The sequence below is a fragment of the Dermatophagoides farinae genome, chromosome 10 (genome assembly GCF_024713945.1).
Source record: "Dermatophagoides farinae isolate YC_2012a chromosome 10, ASM2471394v1, whole genome shotgun sequence".
Classification (NCBI taxonomy): Eukaryota; Metazoa; Arthropoda; class Arachnida; order Sarcoptiformes; family Pyroglyphidae; genus Dermatophagoides; species Dermatophagoides farinae.
In genome coordinates this window covers 1,512,784-1,536,894 of record NC_134686.1, presented here as the reverse complement: position 1 = coordinate 1,536,894, position 24,111 = coordinate 1,512,784, and the positions used below count along the sequence as shown (strand labels likewise).

General features: G+C 29.5%; 1 protein-coding gene across 1 annotated transcript in view; it reads right to left on the bottom strand.

Annotated features, from left to right (window-relative positions):
* LOC124490663 (tyrosine-protein kinase transmembrane receptor Ror) overlaps window positions 1-24,111 on the bottom strand; it is a 68,468-nt gene that overhangs the window by 25,782 nt on the left and 18,575 nt on the right. The window lies entirely within an intron of this gene.

The window sequence follows — 24,111 nt, the reverse complement described above, 5'->3', positions numbered from 1 at the left end:
GAATGAATGAAAAGGAAATTTTTTTTTCTTCCTCCATCATCATCATCATTATCATTATTTCAATCATACATTCAATGTAAATATTTGCTACGAATTTCTCGCTCTCTCTCTCTCTCTCTCTCGCGCTCTGTTATTCTTGTCAAATTTTCCAATGAGAATTCATTCAATAGGTAAACATTCATAATGAATTTATATATGGACACACAATATGTCGCTGTTGTTGTTCGATCCACTTGACAACAAATATCCAAATATTGAATACTGTAGAATCTCTAGAATACTACACATACACATACACACACACACACACACTATTTTTATCTGATAATTGGCTTGATTAGTGTATGTGTGTGTGTTTTTTTTTTGTGACGAAAAAAAAACATGAACCAAAATTCTCTAGAATAAAAAAAGGTAAATAGATTTGGAACAATTTTTTTTTCTGTTTGTTTGTTTGATGTGTGTGTGTGTGTGTGTGTTCTAATATTATAGATTTTTTTTTTGTTTTGTTTCATTCTCACTCGCTCTCTGTAGTTTTGTCGTCTTTTAACAAGATTTCGATTTTCATTTTCGGTAACAAACTTGTCATCATCATCATCATCATCTATTTGATTGCACTTGTAGTTCTTCTTCAAGGCTTTTTTTTCGTTGTTGTTGTTGTTGTTGTATATTGAATATAACCAATATCACCTTCATCTCCTCCCCCCATACTTTCCACCATTTCTGTCAGATTATTATTAGTAGTTTGATGATAGAGGACAAGATCGTTTTGTTTTTCATCATTTTCAATTTATTAGTCTCATGTTTTTTTTTGTTTTGTTTTGGTTCAGTCCACATTTCACAATTATTTGTGTATCTTTTTTTTCTTGCGAATGTTTGTCGCCTATTTTAACACAAAGGAACAGAACAAATTGTAATTATTATTTGGTTGATCATGCCAAACGATTATTATTGCAACAACAACAAAAAAAGAATTAAAACACACCCACACACACCATCAGCAATTGTACAATTTGGATCGATCCTTGAATCCAAACAACAACAACAACAACAACAACAAAAAATGAAATGAAAGATTATGCTAATGAAGATTTGAATTGCAAAAAAAAGCTCGAGGCAAGAAAAATGAAATTGTTGTGATCATCAAACAAGAATTTTTTTGACAAATGTAACCATCACATGTGTCATAATAGCAGCTGCATTTTTTTTGTTGTTGTTGTTTCGGTTACATTCACGAATACAGAATTCGATTAAGGTCAATGATGATGAGCGAAAAATATTTGTAGTGGAAATAAATACAGAATAGATAGATGTTCAATTGCTTTATGAATCGATTCGATTCAATTTTTTTTTACCAGCTCAATAGATTCACATAGATTCGTAGTTTTATCTTTGTCCAAACAGATATCCAGATATATTTGGTTTAGTCCAGATTCAGTTGTTGTTGTTGTTGTTGTTACTGTTCACAAATCATCATCGAAATATATACATTGATGACAGAAATATAGTGAGACACGTGAATCCGATTCCAATGAATTGTCGACAACAAGGCGTGTGTCATTAAAACATTTATTAATCGATTGAATGAGCTAATTTTTGTGCAAGTGTGTGTGTGAGTGTATGTTTGTGATCCACCGGATTTGGATTTTTTTTTTTTTTTGGTTCGATTATGATTCCATCACTCAATGCATTATTGGTGAAGAACAAGTGGATTTTTTTTTCTGGCAAATAAACGACAACAACAACAGAAATGACGATGATGATGTCATTGAATTTTCCATTCCAAAAGAATCAATTAGAATCCATACAAAATCGTCAAAGAACAAATTCGACAACTATAAGTGTATTATTAGTATATACCAAATTCAATGGAACGAAATTCTCAATGTTTTTTTTCCACGTTTTCATTCACCAATACGAATTTTAATTATTCCATTTGGAATAGAAATTCTGAGTCATCATGAATAAACATTTTCAATAAACAGAAAGACTTATCATCATCATCATCATCAGATTTATTTTCATTGTATATAAATGAATGTCAATCATAATCATGCAAAAATTAACTCTAATGACCAAGTGAATGACTGGATATACCAAATGAAACAGCACACATACAGACACACACACACACACACACACACACAACTATTTAGTATATGATGATGAAAATTTTGTGTAATCTGATTTGACATCAGTCATCATTGAATATTATTATGACATGAATGATTTATCAAGAAAAAAAAGTGGACCCAGATTGCAAATTATCAGTGATGAAAAACAAACGAAAAATAAAAAAATAAATTCCGACATGAATTTGATTCGATTCATGTCAAATAATGAAAGTGATGAACTGTGTTTGTGTGTGTGTGGAAATGTGGAAATTGAAATAACAGCAGCAGCAGCAGCAACAACAACAACAACAAAAACCGATTCTGAAACGACCATTGAATTTAATTGTGTTTTATTTTAGGCAATTTGATCCAATTTTTTTTCCTTTCACAATGATGATGATGATGAGTCAACTGACATAAATTATGAAATGCGTGTGTGTGTTCGTTTTCACAGCACGGTAACTTTATTTATATTATTATTATTGATGCAAAAAAAAAAACACGTGGTACGTGCCAAATTGCCTATTTTTATTACAGTATGATACCCGAACGGACGAGCCAAACATACACATAAAACGTTATACTGAAGAGAGCTAGTAATTCAAATTAGTTTTCCAATGGTAAGCAATTTTTCTTTTCGGTTCAATTGAGCCGGTTATTCGTTTTTTTTTCTCGTTTCTGACTGTTAACTACGATGATGATGATGATGATGAATAGTGGACCCGAAATCAAATAATGTTCGGATCTGCATGACTCACACACTTTTAATGCACACATGATTCTTACATTTCAAAGGTCAATTTTTTCTCATTGGTTAATAATGAAAATTTTTCAAAAAAAAAAAAAAAAAATTCTATTTGGACCATCGATGATGACGATGAATCATTGATGTGATAAATTATTGTTATTACCAACTTTTTTTTATTATTACCATGGCCCAAATGAACAATTAAAAATTTTGAACAAATTGAACGTGATATATAAAACAAAAAACGAGAAATTTGAGAGTAAAAAAAAAACTTTCCGAAATGACTGAATGCCTGTTTTTTTTCTCGGGAAATTTTCCTTATCATCTTTACATCTTTACATTCACACCTATGCAGTAGAAAAATAAAAAAAATTTCAGCCATTTGAATGACATGAAATTATCATTAAAAAATGTGAAATAGACTGTATAATAGGAATTGGATTTTTCCTTTTTGTTGTTGTTGATCATCATCATCATCATCATAAGTGAATTTGATTGACAAGCACGCGACTAACTCGATATTTTAGAGCGCGAAAAAGAAAAGAATTTGCATATTTTGCTAATTTTTCTTCTTCTTTTCTTTTTTTTTGCATATTTCACTGACACTATGAAGACAAAAATACACTACTACTACTACTACACACACACACACTTAACAGAATAAAGAATTCAAAATGAATGATTCGATTGAAATTGAAACATTAGATTTTCAATCTCTAAAATAACCATTTGAAAATTCTGTATTTGGAATTACAGAATGAACCAAAGGAAAAAAAAACCACTCGACGCCTTGTCAGCAAATTGCTAGCAACAACAACAACAAAAAAAATCCGGAAAAGAATCCTTACGAATGCAGATATTTGAGAAGCCAAAAAAAAAAATAAGAAGAAAAATGATTTTTGTTTCTCTCTCTCACAATCTCTCTTTTGCTTCAATTGGTTTCTGTATTTGCAAAAAAAAAAAATTTGTTTTTTTATCACAATTTCGATCCAAAATAAATAAATATAAATGGTTTTTCATTGAAAATTCATTGAACCATACATTTGAATTGTGTGATGTTCGAATGATGATGATGAATCAAACGAAATCATGGAATGCAAAGAAGTTTGTCAAAAAAAAGGAGAAAAAATCATCGACGAAATAAGGAATTTTAGAAATAGCAAGAATTTTGTTTTCTTCCCCATTTATACACGCGTTAGCAACCATCATGAGTTAGCAACCATCATGATGATCATCATGATGATCATCAGCATTTGTTTATGACCAAAACAATGCTTGTCAAAAATTCATTGAGAATGAAAATGAAAAACTGAATGAGATAAGTAGATCAATGATGATGATGGTTTATATGGTTTTCAATGTCACAATGTGTGTGTTGCTGTGTGTTCATTATTAAACTAAATAATAAATGTACTGAAACTCATGTCATTGAGTTGAAAAACAATCACGTTAACAACAATAACAACAACAAAGAATCGAGAGAGAGAGAGAGAGAGAGAGAGAGAGAGAAAGAAAGAAAGAAAAAAAATTCAAATCAAAATCAAATTCATTCAGTAATGTTTTTGTTTGTGTATTGAAAAAAACGTGGATACAAGATCAAATTAAAAATTCTTTCATGTTTATAATGGAATTATAATGGAAATAATACGACAACAATGGATCAATGCATTGTTTGTCTGTGTGTGTGTGTGTGGCCAAAGAATTCCAGTCAAAACAAAAAAAAAAATTCGACCATTTTCCAAATGAAAAACAACAACAACAACAACAACAACTTTGGAACTTATATAGATTCGTAAGTCGATTAGAATATTCTGAAGAAAAACAAAAATACTGATCAATGGAAAAACTTTTTTTTTTACAAATTCAAACTTGTGCTTATCATCCAATGACCATCAAATACAACATGGCAATAGGGATTATCAAACTATTTGTGTGTATCGATGGACTGTATAAATTTTGCATTTGTAATGAATGAAAACAAAAAGAAAAAAAAATGGACGAAAATCCTCTTGTTCACCAGAATAACAACAACAACAACAACAACAACAAAAAAAAAGAGATAATAATCACCACCACTACTACTACTTTGTTGTTTATGGGAATAATAAATGTTCAATGAAAATCCAAAACGAAGGAAAACAAAACGAAAAATTTCGATAATCATCCTGAAATTTGAATTCAAGCGGAAACATAATTAAAAAAATTTTTTCCAATTTCCCAGTTTTACAAATTTTCAAACATCGAACATGGCCAATCATATGTAGATGACATATGCAATTTAAATGAATGAAATGAAAATTCGTTTGGTCATTATTTTCGCTGACACGCAATGAAAAAAAATTTCTAAGAACTTGTATAAACAACCAAACAAATCCTAGCCAGAAATATGGATAATGAGACAACTTAATCTATTTATTGTTTGATTTTGGGTTCGTCATCATCATCATCATCATTAGATGATGAAAATTTTCTTACAAACAAACGGAAAGAAAAAAAAATCGTATTTCAATAAAAGAATCTGTAATGAAATGAATAATCGAGGGATTGTCCTCATCATCATCATAAAAACGATACACACACACACACAATGAGTCATCGTCAAAGTGTGTTCCAAGATTGTACCCACCAAAAAAAAAAAAAAAACGCGTGTAAACATTGGGTTCGTGCAAAAACAAAACTGGGCCTGCATTTTTTTTTTTGCTTGCACTAAATAAATACAATCGATTTTCACAAAAGCTTAGTTTTGAGCCAGAAATAAAAAAAAAAACATTTTTTCTCATTTTTTTATTTCTGATTTTTGGATGACATGAATGATTAAAATGAATCCCAAATTTGCAATAATAATAATAATATCCATAAATTATTTACAAAACTATTAGGGAATAACAACAACAAAAAACAACAACAACAACGAAAAAAACAAACGATCGATGTTTGAAAACTCTAAAAATCTTTTTTTCATTCTGATTGTGTGCAACCGTTTCTGGAAAATAACAAACAAATGTGGTATATATGGTATATTACGCCTCGTTTGTTGTCGTTATAATTTCATATCAACATACGAATACGACGATAAAGCTTGACACTGAATGAATGAATGAATGAATGGCTATAAAATTTGAATTTATTGGCACAATTTTTGTTCGTTCGTTTGTTTTTTTTCTTGTTTTTTTTTGTTGCCTTAATCAGATGAAGAAAAACGGTTTTTAATATATAATCTCTATAGCTATAGTTTTTTTTTGTTGCAAAGAAAAAAAAACTCAAATTGGACCCAAGATGATGAACCAGGCAAATAAACAAAACATTTATTCATTTGAAAATGAATGAATGGATTGAAAAAAGGGGTTTAAAATTTATTGGCTAAGAATTTTATTTTGGTTTTTGTTTTATTCGAAGCCATAAGTTAGCCTTTGTTTGTTTGACATTGTAAGGTTTGGCCAATGATGATGAGTTAACACCATCATTGTAGCTAGAAGGAGAAAAAAAAATTCATAAATGTATCACACACACTCACACATAAATTAACCTAGCAATGTTGGTGTGTATGTGTGTAAGGGAAACTTTTTGGAGAAAAAAAAATTAAACCCTTTCGACATATACGTAACAGGCATATATATAGGATTATTACTTTTTTTTATTTTCTATTTTATTTTGATAAAAAAAAACGTTAGGTGTGGATCAACGAAAGCCTGGCTGGCTGGTTTCCGGCCATTGACTACGTTGACTGGTTGAGATGATAATGTTTTTTTTTTAAAAAAAAAGAACAAAAACAAATTTATTGTCTAACATTATAAAAAAAATTTCAATTTCCTTTTTCAATTTTTATCTATAAATTTATTATGATAAAAAACTAATCAGATTTGCAAAATCATTTCAGCCGAAAAATTAACAGTCAAAAATTCTTATCTTAAACTACCAATCAAAATGAATCAATTTTCAATCATCATCATCATCATCGTCAACATCAATCATGGTCAATCACAAATTATCGGATTTCGGTTAACATTCAATGGACACACAGGAAACCGAGAAAAAAAATATTTAAATTAAAAACGGAAATTATTTTCACTTGTGCTCCTACTGCAACAACCAACACAATGAACAAATAAAAAAGAAAAAACCACAAATCTAAATGAATTGATTTCATTTAGATTTTTGACATCGATTGATTGACAGATTTAATCAATCGATTCCTGTGTTTATTTGTTTGGTGTTTTTTCTTCAACAATTCCCAAAGATCTACATACAATTGAAAATATGGAGAGAGAAAGAGAAAAAAAACGAAATTGAAAAACTTTTCATCATCATTTTGCATTTGAAATTATCATTTTCGTTTCTATTCTCAAACTGAATAATAATAATAAAAAAACGACCATTTGAGCAAGGAAAAAAACTTGAAAAACTTGACTTTATTAATAATTTTTTTCTTTCTTGGTTTATATATATATGTTGAGACTCATAAAAATGGTGAAAAAAAAAATTTAAATTGACTTTTGTGCCTTCAATTTTCTTATAATTTTGAATGCTAATAGAAATGAGAATAGAGAACAGAGAAAAAAAAAAAGTTGAACCGATTGGCCAGAGTTTATGCATAGATAGTTTTTCATTGTCGTAAATTTTTTTTTATTTTGGCCATATTTTTCATCGAAAGTTCAACTTAATTAAAAAAATTTCCCTTTTTCGAAAGATTCACTTGAGTAAGAATAAAAAAAAGATGAAAAAAACGGTGTTCTATGATTAGGTGTGTGCGTAGTAGTAGCAGCAGCAGCAGTATTTTTTTATGCAATTGATGCAAATGATGCAAACGACACAACTAATTAGGGTTTATCTCAACATGAATGGAAAAACTTTTTCTTTTTCTTTCATTTTTTGTTTCTCCTTGGCTCCTTCCATATTCTTGCCCGATTATCATATCATTCTATTCATTGAATAGAATTGAATTGAATTGAAAGACCTGCTTTGATTCTTTGTCTCGTGTCATAATTCTGTTTCCTTCATTATTATTATCATAATGGAAAGAATGGGAATTCTTTTTTTTTCACCAGAATATTATCAGGAAAAAATTGAAATTAAAATTTTTCACTAATAGATTAGCATTATTCAAGTCAATCCCAAATATAAAAAAAAGAGTTTGACCATCATCATCATTATCATCATCACACAAACACACACATTACATTTGATGATGGCAAGATTTTATTTATTTGTCAACTGCAAAATGACCATTGATGATGATGATGATGATTAGGATGTCCGTTGACAAGATGTATGGGTAATCTTTTCAGCCTCTCTCTCTCAGTACACATCACATACACAAGAATTATTATTAGATTTCCATTGTCGTTATCTCTATTTATTTATTGTTGTCATTTTTTTTTTCTTTTGGAATTTAAAATTTAATTTTCAAACAATCCATCTGTATCAAATAACACACATTCATTGACTATTATCACATGTTTTTTCTTTTCAGCTGTGTGTGTATGAGTGTGTGTATTAAATACGAATTGAATTGAAATAGTGAAAATGCGAATGTGAGGAAATGGATGATTTCAAAGCCAATAGTAGTAGTAAGAAGGATGATGCTGAAATCATCGAAAAAAAATGCCTATGAAAAAATGTCTCAATGGAATTCATGCATCGATGCACACCGGGTCGTCGTTTTCGATGTTGTTTGTCAACATTGATAAACAATAACAAGGCAAAGAATTGAGTGTGTGTGTGTGTGTGTGTGTGATGAGAGAAACAGTGAGAATATTTGATGGAAACAATCAAAACGTTGAACCAGATTGTCGTTTCGAAAAAGAAAATCCATAGAGCTGAGATTTTCGATTTCAAATATATTATGAAACGAGAATTTCATAATTTTATCCAGTGTTTTTTCTATCTCTCTCTCTCTCTCTCTCTCTCTCTCTCTCTCTTATTGAGAAGAATTATTGTTATCGGTATCTATTCTATTTCATCGAAAAAAAAATGACAAAGACAATGAAGTGAACACATACACACACACACAGGAAAGGTTGCACATACACACACACACACACACTCACACATATGTGACACGACATATTTTCCAGTACGTCAATTTTTTTTGTCGCTATAATACACACACACTGAGACACTGTATTTAGAATCAGAATCGAGGTGACATCACAATGAACCCGAAAAAAAATCATCATCATATACACGCAGTGTGGAAAAAATTTTATTTTTTTTATTTTAATTAAACTTATGCTTGAATAATTCAAAAGAAAAAAAAATGAATGAATGTGATGAATGGTGAAAAAAAATCAAAAAAATAATTGGATCCAAATTGATACAACCACCACTGCCTTGAATCCACTATGGATATATAAAAGTTTATGATTTTCAATAAATATAAAAAAAACAAGATATCAAATGATCGAAAGATATGTTCCAGATGACCACAAATAATAAACGTGAATCATTGATGATAATGATGAAAAAAAACAAGGTAGAAAAACGCATACTTCAACCATTAACGATAGCCGCAGTTGAGGAACATATAAAAATGATGATGTACCATAGAATTGGATTGCACATCATCATTATCATCATAAATATGATATTTAAAATCATAAATCTATCCAGTCAACAAAAAAAAAACACATCAGAAAGAAATGTATACATCCATTTTTAAAATGCAATAACAATAAATTAAATTAAACGAATGTCACTGAGCAATTTTGAAATACGAAAATCAAACTAAGATAATAAATCTTTCAAAGACTGGATTTCAACAAAACACAACACAACATAACACGACAAAAGTAAATTAATGAAGAATCAGATTTCGGCCATAATAATCATAAATGGGTAAAAAAAAAGTCAAATGACCAAAGCGAATCATTAATTTTGATCATTAATTTATTATCAATCAATGATTAATCCAACACCGATTCGAATGGACAACATTATCGAAAAAAAATGGATGTAAGCAAAGAAATAAACAAAAACAGATTAATTGAAAACCAATACACTATATTTATATTCAGGTAAATAACTCGGATAAATGCATTGGTGAAATCATAATCAAAATTGACAAGAAATGAATGAATGAATGAAAGAAAAAAAATGTTTCGAATGTCCACATCAACATTGATTTTGAATGATCCAGGTAACTGTGTCATTTTTTTTTGTTACCAAAACAGATAACCTCAAGGTAGAACGATGTAAAAAAATTAATAATGGCACCAAAAAAAAAAAAAAAAAAAAAACACTATAAAATGGATTTGTGCTCAATTCGATGGAGCTTGAAAAATTGTTCATTTTTTTTTTGATCATTTTTCCAGTGAAAATTGATTTCAACTCAAAATTAAAAAATGTTCACAATCCTTTGACAACATTGAATTTCAACTACTGTTTAAATAGGAAAAAAAAGGAAATGAAGAATTAATTTTCAACACACACACAGAGAGAGAATATTTTCATTGTAACCGGCGGCAATTTAATTCCCGTACACACATGCATACACACACACAGAATAAAATGAAATTGATCAAAGAATAAGAAACATTCTGGAATCGGAATTAATTTTGTTTTCAAAAAGAAAAAATGAATAAATTCTACGGAAACGTAGATGTTTAAAATTCAATTTAAATGATAATAACAAGAATTCGATTGTTTGCACTATTTTTTTTCTCTCTCACTCTCTCTCAAACAAAACAACGTGTTAGTTTTAGTGCCAAAAAAAAGAGAATATTCTTTCCATTTTCATGATGATTGCCATATTGAATTATGCAAAGCAAAAAAAAAAAAAACGATATGAATTAAATTTTATGTAAATCAAGTCAAGTCAATGGAAAATATGAATATTCTATATGCAAAAAACAAAACAGAAAAACAATTGAAAAAAAAATTCTAATCAAATTTTGTTCGTGCTTGTGTGTATCAAATGTGTGAATTGAATTTAAATCTCATGAGACTTTTCAACAATTGAAATCATATCATATCACATATACGATTTGATTGCTGCAATTATTAATGGAATTTACAAACACAAACAACAACAGCAAAACACAGAGTTTGCACGTTTGAAACGAAAAAAAAAAAAAAATAGAATCGTCAGTTTCAAATTAAGATGCTCATTATTATTGGATTACAATGAATGTGAATAGTGGTCGCTATCTTGAATGTTTGGATAACAAAACGAGGAGAGAAAAAAAACCGCCTAGAGTATGTGTATATGAATGATCATTAAGTGGATGGCCATAGTATGTGATAATGATGATGACAGTTTGTTAGTTTTTGACAGTATTAAATGAAACAATAATAAATAATAAGAATATAATGCACGTGTTTTAGGCACATACTTCATAAATTTTCACAATCTCTCTGTATATAAATGTGAATGAATTTGCACGTGAAACTGATAATAAACTGTTTGTGGCATATATCATCAAAATGTTGAATAATAGAAGGACAGAAGGGGACAATCCAGAAGCTCGTGTAAATAGATCATGATGATGATGATGACAACTAATGTGTGTGGCCAAGGAAAGAGAGAGAAAGAGAGCGAAAAAAAATTGAAAATATAGAAAAAAAAAGGAAATGAACACGTGGCAAAATTTAATTAACAAAACAATCCGGCATTATTTAGGTATATGGTAGCCGCTCAATAAATTCAAATTGTATGAATGGTGCAAAAACCCTGTGGTGGTAGATAGATTCATCGATTTCAACTCAATTTTATTCAACCATCAAACACACACACACAAACACACACACATAGACAGTCAGACAATGGATAATCTTTAGCTTTAGCTTTGTTTATCATCATCAAATATAAATGAAAAGTTATCATATACAATACTGGGTCCATATACACAATTATATACAAACAACAGAAACAACAATGACAAACAAACAGACAAACAAAAACCACACACACACACACACACACAGTAAAAGAAAAAAAAATTCACATAGTTTGTTCTTGTACAAATACCTAACAACAACCTTCACCATAGCCAAAATGAATGGGTTATTTCATTTGGTTTTTTTTTTTGGAACAAACTAATTTCCATTTTGCATAAATACGATTTTTTTTTTATTTCATTGCAAATAAAAAGTTTCAATTTTTGTATTCATGTATTGTGCATGAATTGAATGTGTGTCTCTCTCTCTCTCTCTGTGTATGTTAGTGGTTCTGGAGCAAAAAGAAAAAAAAATTCATTTCAATCATGATGTTGATCAAATGCAAATTTTCGTTGAAAAAGGATTGTTCATCAGCAACAACAACAACAACAGCATGAAAAAAAAACGAATGACAATGAAAATCAAACAAAATTCAATGATAATGTTGATTAAATTTTAATTTGAATTGTAAACATTTCTGTATATCATCATCGTGGAACACATAGTGATGGCAAATATATATTCATATATCATCACCAAATATGATGATAAATGTTAGACATTATTTGGACAAACAAACCAAATTGAATGGATCAGAATCGGAAGAATTTCAATTCAATGCAAAGCGAAGCAAAGCAAAGAAAAAAAAATTCATATAAATAGATCTCATCAATATTAAATTCGTATCGATTCAAAATTCTACAGAATAAAAGAATAAAATCTGCGATTCTTTAATACGAACACACGAACATCATTTACGATTCAGAATGAAATGGCAATGAACAGCACTGTGTGTGCAATTGCAAATGCAACAAGAAAAAGTTATTTTCGTTATCCATTAGTATACAGCACAAACAACAAAACTTGAACGGAATAGAATAAAAAAAAAAAAAATTTTAAAGAAAAAAACAAAACAAAAAAAAAATTCCAATTCTCATTAACAAGCCATATATAGAACATATGAACATCTTGAAAACATCATCATCATCATCATCATTATTATTATCGTCTGAGAATGACAATATTTAACTTTGCATCATCATCATCATCATGATCATCATCTTGATGGTTGTTGTTGGATGAGACATGATCGTAATTTATTTTGAAAAAAATAAAATGAAAAAAAAATCTCCATCTTGTCATCATCATTGAAAAAAAATTCGTTCGGATCACAAATGACAGATGTCAAGGTTCCAGAAATAAAGATAGACAAGAAAAAAATGGCAATTTTGGTGACAAAAATTTTCCAGTTTTCCATACATGTGAATAATAAATGCCGGCCATAAGCAATGATGATGATGTCGATGATGGTTGAAATTAAGCTCTTTAAAGATGACTAGAGAAAGAGAGAGAGAATATGTAATAAATTTTATGGTTAAGCACACACACACACACCGACAGAATTCTAAAAAAAAATCTTAAATCTTTAAATAATGTTCACATCCATTTGAAGTTTATGCAATTTTTCTATTCATTCGTTCATTATTCACGCATTATTAGCAGCAGCAGCAGCAGCAGCATTGGAAAAAAACATTCGATTCAATGATGACGATGATGATGATGATAATGATGACACAATCAAATTAAATTGAAAAATATGTGCTAGCTATAAATTTTTGCTTTCTTTAAGAAAAAAAAACCATAAACAGATTATCATTTGCAAGCAAATGAAAAACCAAATTGAATCAATATTCAAGTTGGCAAAGTTTGTATGAATTTTTTTCGCAGCAGCAGCAGCAACAACAACAACAACGAATTCATGCATTCAGATTCTTTCTTTTTTTCGCACACAATTTACATTCAATTTCGAATGAATAATTTATCGAAACTACAAACGATGATTATTTCGCAAATCTTCCATCACTATAACCGGAAAAAACGGTTGGTTTTCAAATGATATATAAATTATTTAAGACAATGAAAAAAAAAAATTCTCCTTGCCCGTAGTGTGTTTGTGTGTGTGTCTGTGGAGGGTTTACATTTATTATTGTAAATTCTTAAGGTTTATCATTATTATTATTACAATCGGTGGATGGCCAAAACAGAAAACAAAACAAAACAACAACAACAACAACTTGGCCATTCTCTCATGGTTTTTTTTCCTGTTTTTTTTTTTTGATAATAAAAAACTTTTTCTTGGAACACTGTTGAATAAGATAAACAAAATGAATTCATTCAATCAATTTTTTGAATGAAAAATCTATCTCCTGTGCATGTGTGTGTATGTGCATGTAATTTAATGAGAAATTCTTAAGAATTGAGATTGAAAATCTCGAGTGGTGAAAAAAATGAATTATATTTCCAGGAATTTATAAATTATTATTATTTCGATATCATCGACGATTGGATGTTGAAAATTAAAAAAAAAATACAACAATCGATTATATTGATCGATTGTATCGATATTATGATGATGAGCAGTAGAAAAAAAAACAAAAACAACAACAACAACAAATTAAGATTAGAATTAGATTGAATTATTATAATAATAATCACGTATATATAATCTAAATCAATATCCGAGATTTATATATCCAAAAGAGATTAATTATCTGCATACTCAAATGTCAGGAAATCAAATCAGAGAAAGGGAAAAATTCAAATCAAATTGATAAAAATGATGGCAAAAGAGTAAACATTTAATTAACGTTTCAATTTCCATTTTCATTCAAGTGAATGAATCAACATACATTCATTCATATCGGATCGACCAAAATTAAACTGAACCAAAACGAAAAAAAAAATGAATGAAATTTCACCACACAATGATGGACTGGACCACAATCCAAAAAAAAAACACACACACAAAAAAATGACTGAATGACTGACATGATCATGTTTGGATATTTTTTTTCACGAGAACAAAAAAAAAAATGAATACACAGCCCAATATTTTTTTTTTTGTTTCATATTTGACAAGCAAATGTCTCTAATGGGACAAAAGAAAGAAATCAGGAACAAAAATCAAGAAAATGAAATGAGAGAAATAAACCTCAAGCCATTCATATATAACCAAATAAAACTGACAAAAAAAACAGTCCATTTCATCATCATCGTCATCATCAGTGTCAAACCAGAACAAAAAAAAAAAGACTGGATCATTGATGATAATGGAAATTGAAATGAAATGAAATGGAAAAAATGAATCAAAACACAAAGATAATGTAACGGTGTATGTGTGTGTGTGTGTAATTGGAAATATTCAAATCAAATCATCATCATTACATGATATTCGTGTTATTTTTTTTTTGTTGTCCACCCCAGTATAAAATGTGTATGTTGTCTTCATTGGTGGATTATGATTTACAGTGAAGAAAAAAAATTGTTTGCGTCCAAAATAGATAGATATAGCGTGCAACGTTGATTTTTGTTTTTTGTAAAAACGGTAGCCTTTATATTTGATGATTAGATTTGTATTTTTATATCAAATCAATCAGTGATCGATCGATGACCTAAATTCAAATAAAGATAAATAAATACACACATGTATATATATATCGTTTGATTGAAAGATTGGTCGATTCGACATATTAATCCGGATTTATTGATCAATCGATCGATCAATCAATTGATTAATGTCAAATGAAATTGTGTTAATACGCCCAGAATTCACGAAAAACCAGCAACAACAACAACAACAGCAGCAGCAGCAGCAGCAAGTATTCAGAAGTGAGATACAAAACAAAACAAAAAAGTTTGGATATTTACCTGTATCAAAAAAAAAAAAAAAAAAAAAATAAAATAAAATAAAACGAGAAAAAAAATCAATTATTATCGGATTTTACAATTGGAAATTAAAAAATGAAAATGAAAATTCGCTTGAAGGAAAAAGAAATGAAATCAAAATATGAAAATGAATTCATACATGCACACACACATACACAGTTGAATTCCTCAGAGAATTGAACAATTGAATTTTGAAGAATTGTAACAGCTCGTCATCGTCATTTTGAATCGAAATAAATATTGATTTTCTGTTTTTTTTCCAGAAAAAAACAACATCATCATCATCATCATATGTAGATTGTAGGTGACAATATTTTTTTTTCTCTTTGTTCAATATTCATCAATAATGATGATGATGATGATAAACAGTTGTGAACACTGTAAAGTTTACAGTGTAAACACTATATGTAAACACGTGACCCAATCAGTTGTTAGTTTTGTTTGCAACGACAATTATAATCATCGATGATGATGATGATAATGAGATTCGAGTGAAAAAAAAAATTTTCCAATTTCTAATTTCCATACCATAAGTGTTTGTCCAGAACAAAAAATTACTGATTGAATATGTAGATATGGAATAAGGAACCAAAACCAAATCAAACCAACCAACTAGCAAATTCACAATTGAATTCACAACATTCATTCATTCAAAACACAATAAACACTTCAACCTTAAATTTTCAAGCAAAAAAAAAATAAAATAAAATAAAAATAAAAATAAAAACCATACATGTGTCAATACCATGGCCTTCTCTTCTCTTCCATATCATCATCATCATCATCAGGTCGATTCAAATAAAATCAACTTTGACACGTCAAATTCATAGTAGTATTGCAGTGAAAAAAAAGGGAGGATGAGAGTAATAGAACAACAACAACAACAACAACAAAAAATACTGGCTGGGTCATACTCAGATCGTAAATTGGATCATTTTGTCTATAGCTTAACACGGTGTGTGTGTGTGTTTGAGGCCATTGTTCAATATGTGTTCAATCTGTTGGAAAAAAATTTTTTTCTTTTTTTTCACTCAAACTAAGCATTTTTTTCTGTTGTTGTTGCCTGATGCTTAGTAGTATCTGCCACGTGTCAACTTGCATTAATTTCAATGTGGAGGCTTTATTTATTTTCGGCTAACAACGAAGGAAAGAAAAAATAATACTGAAACTGACCGTTATTCAATCACTATAGGTGGAGAGAAAATTGAATTCGAACAAAGAAAAAAAAACGAAAAAAAAATCCAAAAATCCAAAAAAAAAACTTTGTGATCAACACCTGAATTGATCATCATCATCATCATCATCTGTTCTAACCGTAGTGATCTACCATTTATTGGAAATTTGATGCAAATGAAATGATACAGATTGATTCATTCGTTAATCACACACACACACACACACACACACACACACACACAAAAAACTGCTGCATTTATTCAACCTAGCTCGAGTGGTCGAGTGGATTTTTTTTCTTAAAAAAAATTTTATCAAATTAAAATTTATTTATTTTTATTTTCTGTTTGTCCAATCCAATGTCATATATATATATATATATATGAGAAATAAAGATGTTGTTGTTGACGTTAATCATGATCTATGCTTGTTCGTTTTTTTTATTTTTTTTTTGGTGACATTCGTCAAACAAAATGAAATAAAATACCAAAAGAGATACTGATTTATATATCATCATCCAAAAGAAAAAAAAAATTTCTTTCAATGTTGACACTTTAAAGTGAAAAAAAATCATGATTTTTTTGGCCACAAACAAACCATAATTCCTTTCAATTCATCATTCAATCCAATGAATTTTTTTCTTTTTTTTTATTTCAACAACAACAACAACGACAACAACAACAGATGTGTCCATCAATATATACCAATGAAATGAAATGAAATGAAAAAGATTAACAGGATTGATGATTGTTGTATAATCTACTGGCTAGAAAAAAAAGCTGGTTATAATCATCAATCGAAACTGAGACAATATCATCATGATCACCATGCCATAGAGGTCTACATAGATTTTTTTCGTTTTGGTGGATTAATGTCTTTTACTCGATGTGAAAAAACCCCCCCTCCCCATACAAAACTAATGAGACACACAAAAACACACACACACAGAGAGAGAGAGAGAAAAAAAAAGTTTTAATCTTGCAACATACGTGCGTGTACGTGTATCAACAGCCAACATATTCATTTTTATAGCCATGAAATGAAAATGAAAATTCAACAGAATTTTTTCGGTTTTTCATTTTCAATTTTTGAATCGACCTCGAATTTTATGACCAGAAAAAAAAGAAAATTTTTTTTCGAATCCAGGGTGAATGTCATTTGTGTATGTGTGTGTGTGTGTGTGGGGTAGAAATCCAGAAAAAAAGTTTATGATACAGTTACACAGCATGATTTTTTTTAAAATGTAAATTTTGTATACCAACCACACACACACACACACACATAAATATTGGCCATCCATTTGTGAAAAAAAAAAAAAATGAATGACCAGACACATTGTGTTTGGTGACATTAGTTGTTGTTGTTTTTTTTTTTGATTGCAACAACAACAACAACAACAAAAAATCTAGATCAAACAACAGTCACCAGGCCAGAAATTTGATAACGAAATAACAACAACAACAACAGAAAAAAAGAGCAAAATAAAAACAAAAAATTGCAGGGCTTGGTTGGTCGGTCAGTCAATCGGTATATGACTTGTTGTCATTCTTAGGTCCACCCGAATAGAAATAAAACACACACACATATACGGTGTGTGTGTGTTTACCTATAGATGTGTATCCGGATTTTTTTTTGTTTCTTTCTTTGACCACCACTTGAACACACACACACACTCACAAAAACGAACCAGCACGAGCTATTTCAATTCAATCCAAATCATAAATATAAATCAATCGAACCTGAAATGATGATGATGATGATGACGATTCAAAACCGTTTTCTGTCATTGGTATCACCTACACCGCCTACACACACACACCTTCACAAATTTTTTTTTTTTTGTTAAAAGTCAATGTTTTTATAATCTATATATATATAAAAATATTATGACAATTGATCGATTGACGAATGATATCATTATCTCTGTAATGTATGAAGCAGATGTTCATTTGATCAAAAAAAAAAAAAAAAAAATAGACATCGAAGAAATCGATGACCAAAACAAAAACAAAAAAAAAAAAAAAAACAGAGATAATAATATGGGGACCCAATTGATAACGAAAAAAATTTTTTTTCTGACTTTTTCAGGTTATTATTATACTAACTGAACAAATTGGCGGCAAAATATTGTCAACGAAAAAAGAAAAAAAAAATGCCGATATATACCAAAAAGAGAGAGATACAGAGATAAAATGTCAAACGAAAAACTGATAACAGTGTCTTCAAAATTGACACCTGGATCAATTTAATTTTCAAGAAATTTTTAAACGGTGAAAAGAAAAATAGTCTGCAATTCAGCCATATTACATAATAATGTACCCCATACATATAAAATTCATAGGGTGTGTATCCAACTACCATACACACACAACACAGACATAATAAAACAATTATGAATTACTGTCATTTCGTTACTGGAAAATGGAAAATTTACAACAACAACAACAACAACAGAACAACAGAAACCGTAAAAAAAATTATAGAATGAAAATCCGGAATAACGATGATGATGATAACAAAATAATAAAACGAACGTACGTGAATTTTCAAACATGGATGATGATGGACGTTCTATGTAGGCCGTAAAACAAAAACAAAAACAAAAAAGAAATCGTGGTAATAAAAAAAAAAAAAAAAAATTGTCCATCCGTACATCTATATATACACGGGTAATCATCATCATGAGATTCTGATGCGGTTATTATTATCATTATTATTATTATTATCATCTTTGTCGACTAGAAAATGAAAATGACGTTTTAATCACGTTTTGACTACTACTACCCCTACTACTATCAAGATAATGGCCAATCATCATGATCATGATCATCACAAATTTAAATTTGGATCGAGTGTAATTTTTTTTTTATTATATGAAGACACATTATTATGATAAAAAAACCAGGATATGAGACCAAAATATTCATCCATTTCATTTCATGTGACAGATTCCTTCCTATTAGTAAATCAGGTAAAAAATGAAATCATTTTTTTTTTGGCTTGCACACAGAAAAGAATTAATCAAACAAAAAAAAAAGAATTACATGGATATGAAGCAAATGCACACTGAATAAATAAATGATGCTAATTAAAAAAAAAAAAAAAATTTGAATGATGAAAAATTCAACAGTCATCTTCATCATCATCATCGTCGTCGTCGTAAATTTTAATGGAGAATGGAAAAAAAACTGCCATCAAGAGATGAAATGAAAAATGAACCACAACCACACACACACACACAGATCCGATCGTCATAAATGGACAGACCAGAGACAGAGACAGTGAGAGAAATAGAATTCTAACGTGCAATATATATTTCAAAGAAGAAAAAAAAAGGATGATTGCAAGTGTAGAATGCAAAAAAAAAATTCCATGTGCATCATCATTCTCTCTTGGTGTGTGTGTGAAATATCTCATTATACGGGCAAAAGATCAATATTTTGATTTGTAAAACACAGCAGGTCGACTAGTTGTGGGCAAATACACACATACAGAACCACAACAATTTATGGAGGCATATAAGAAATAATAAATTTATTTTTTTGATAATCCGAACCAAAAAAAAAAAATTCTAATCAAAAGATGAGAAATGAACAGGAAACTCACGTGCACACCTTACATGCAATCAGCAATGAATGAATGAATGAGAAAAAAAAATTAAAAAGACAATTTCGTTGCTGAAATAATTTAATTATCGATGATTTGCTTCATGATTCATTTGAAATCTTGTTCAATCAACTCGCTCATTCATTCATTCATTCAGTCATTCAATTCACATTCATTGACATCTGTCATTCATTTGTAGATTTTTTTTTCTTTTTTTTTGATTAAATTAAATTCAATTGAATTTAATCTAATCAATTTTCAAGTGAAAAAAAACTGAATAACCAAAATTAAAACGAACAATGATGAACAACGGAAGTAGAACAACGACAACAACAACAACAACAACAACAACAACAACAACTGAATAAACACAAGACAGAACAAAATTCTCAATTCATAATTCGTGTGTGTGTGTATGACCACCAAGTGTGTGAGAAGAAAATTTTTTTTTCATCACAACATTCACTGTGTTTACTTGTTGTTGGTGTGTGTGTGTATCATTCTGTCTTTTGTGAATGAAGAATTTCAATTTTAAATATGAAATAAAAAGAACACACACACACACACACACACATAACCAAATCAAACAAATTTCAAGTTTCCAACATTCAATATTCATCTTTGGCTTGTTGTATATATGTATATATATAAATTAGATTAGATTTGCTACGTGATTGACATATTGACTTTTCTCTCTCTCTCTCTCTCTTTTTCCATTTGTTTGTGGATGTTTTTTTTCTGTATTCGTTGGATTTAGATTTTTTTTTTGCTTACTTGTTTGTTTGTAGAATTTTTCAAGATTATGTTGACTGGTCGATTGTGTTTACACATTGTGATGTAATTTGATTGAAACACTTGTGGTTAGTGCGTGTTTTTCCCCCTATTTTCGTTGTAAATGTTTGTTTCTGGATTTAATAATAACCACATGAAGAAAAAAAATCACTACTGGTCATTATTGTTATCATGTAAATCTGTTCTCTCTCTGTATCTCTATATCTCTAGCATAAAAGACCTGTTGAAATGTTGTGTAAACAGAATTTCAAAGAAAAAAAAATTCTAACCACCAAATGGAACTCTTGAGATTATCTTAAGCAGCAGCAGGTTTTTTTTCTACTGTGTTTCACTTCGAAATCATCATCATAATCATCATCATACCCACCCATCCTGTTTTATAGGATGTAAAATAGAAATTTATTTTTCTCTCCAAATGCGAAATAATTAAAGAAGAAGAATGATGATAATGATAATGGTCATAATTACCGTACATATCATGAATGAATGAATGAATGAATGTCATCATATCATCATTTATATATTACAACAATTATGATTTACAGTCAAAGCAAAAAAAAAATCATATCATATCAAAATCATAACAGCCATAATGATAAATAAAAAAAAAAATTGCTTGACCCTTGTCATCATCATCATCATCATCATCATATTATCATCGTTGATTTTGTTGACCACCATCAACATTAACAACAACAACAACAACAACCACAAAATGACTGAAATTGTAGTTGAATTTTATCATGATAAAAAAAATATTCATTTCATTCATTGAATTTGATTGGTTGGTGAACAACAAAACAAACACAGAAAAAAAAGAATGTGACATTCCAATGTAAAAATGTATCGAAAAAACATCAACATGAACTTTGCACTTTATATGGTGGCAAAGAAAATGAAATGAAGAAAAAAAAATCCACCGGAATAATGGAGAGAGAGAGAGACTGACACGAGAACGTGTGTGGTCATCATCATCATCATTATTATCATCATCAAATTGTCGGAACATTGAAATCATCATCATCATCGAAAATCATCGACCAAGAATTATTATGGTTTATCATCATCATCAAGATCATCATTGCCCAAAATGTCAGACCAGATTCAATGCAATGTGAATGTGACAACAATCTCGTTCACTCAGATAATTGTATTCGATGATGATGATGATGATGATGATGATGATGAATATGACCACTTGAATATGTCAAGAACTTTACACTGATAATCATCATCATTATCAATGGAGAAAAGAATTTGTTCGAGAGAAAAAAAAACCACCACAATAGCAGCAGCCACAGCAGTAGTAGTAGCAGCATGTCATGTGTTGATCATCATCATGATCAATGAATGATCAAAACCAATCCAAATAAATACCTGGCCAAGACAAACAATAAACAAAATCAAAGAAAAAAAAAACGAAAATCATCAAGGACAAAGGTGAACAACAACAACAACAACAAAAGTGAAAAGACCACGAAATTGAACAAATCGTGTGTGTCGAGTGTGTGTTGTGACTTTAATTTTCTTTGTAACATTGTGTGTGTAGAAAATATAAAGAGAGATGTTCAAGTGAAAAAAAAACGAAAAAAAAAATTTTTCTTAGGTAGTAGCCCATCAACTAATAATATTTACACGACAATGATGATGATGATATAAGATCAGATCACCATCATCATCTAGTCTAGTCTGGTCTAGTTCATTCATTCAAACAATGCCAAAAAAAAAACAAACCATAGCCACTAAGGTTAAAGGTCAATCAAGCAACCGAATTCAAATTCAAATACCATGAAATGTTTGTTTTGTAAAGTCTGTCAGTGTGTGTGTGTGTGTGTGTATGCTCGAAAAAACCAAAATGCTCATCATTCATTCATTCATTTATCTGACTTCGATGTGTGTGTGTGTGTCCGAGCAACAGGCAACAACAACAATAACAAACAAGGAAAATTATCACATGTGCAATGAACCTCGAACTAACTAACTACTTGGGTAGGTACGTATGTTTTATATATTAGAATGCATTCCATGGATGAAAAGATATAATGATGATGATGAGGTACAAAATACGTTCATTTTTCTTGCTCTGCATGACATCCCTTTTTTTCAAAAACGAGAAGATGATGATAATGATAACAATGGTTTTTTTCAAGAAAACAAAAAAAAAAAAAAAAATACTTCACGGTATTCACCTTTGACCTTATCTTGGTTATGTTTATAATTTCATACAAAAAAAAATAAGAAATGATACACGATTATCATTCATAATATAAATAATAATAATGATGATGATGATGATGATGACAATAATTTATTATAAAATGACCAATCAATGTAAAAAAAAATGACCAATGATCATCATTTGATTTCATTTGATCTGTATTGGCTACTGGAATTTTTTTTTTTTTGGTTCGTTTGATTTACATAAATATTTCTCTCTCTTTGTGTCAACAATGATGATGGTGATTGTGTGTGGTAACTCGGACAACAACAAGTTTTTATCATCAAAAACAAAAACTTCACATGTGATCGTAATTTGAATCGTATTGTGAATATACGAGAACATTTTGGACAAACAAAATCTGAAAAAAAACAAGGTGACAAGTGTGGCTACAATGTGCTGTTGTAATTGATTGGCAAAGAAGAAAAAAAAACTCTCGTGAATCATCGCCATCATCATCATCAACATCGAATCAAAGATAAATAAAATTGTCTCATTCGCGCTTCATTTATGGCAAGTTTTGGCAATGTTGAATTTTCTTATTTTTTTTCTGTTGCTGTTATAGGATGAATGTCACAAAAGATAACTAACAAGCCAAAACCAGAGTATTAAAAAAAAAGACCAAGTGTCAACCAAATATCATCGACCATGGTGGTGGTGGTGGTTGATGTTTGGTTTCGGATTTCCAAATTTGAAAAGTTTTCTCTCATTTGCCATCGATGATGATGATGATGAATTTTTTTTCTGTAGACAGTAAGATTCTTTGTTTTACTTTATTTGGTCTGGTTTATATTTTTTTTTCTGTAAGATTATGATAATGACGACAACGACAACAACAACAACAACGATGATGGTGGTGGTGG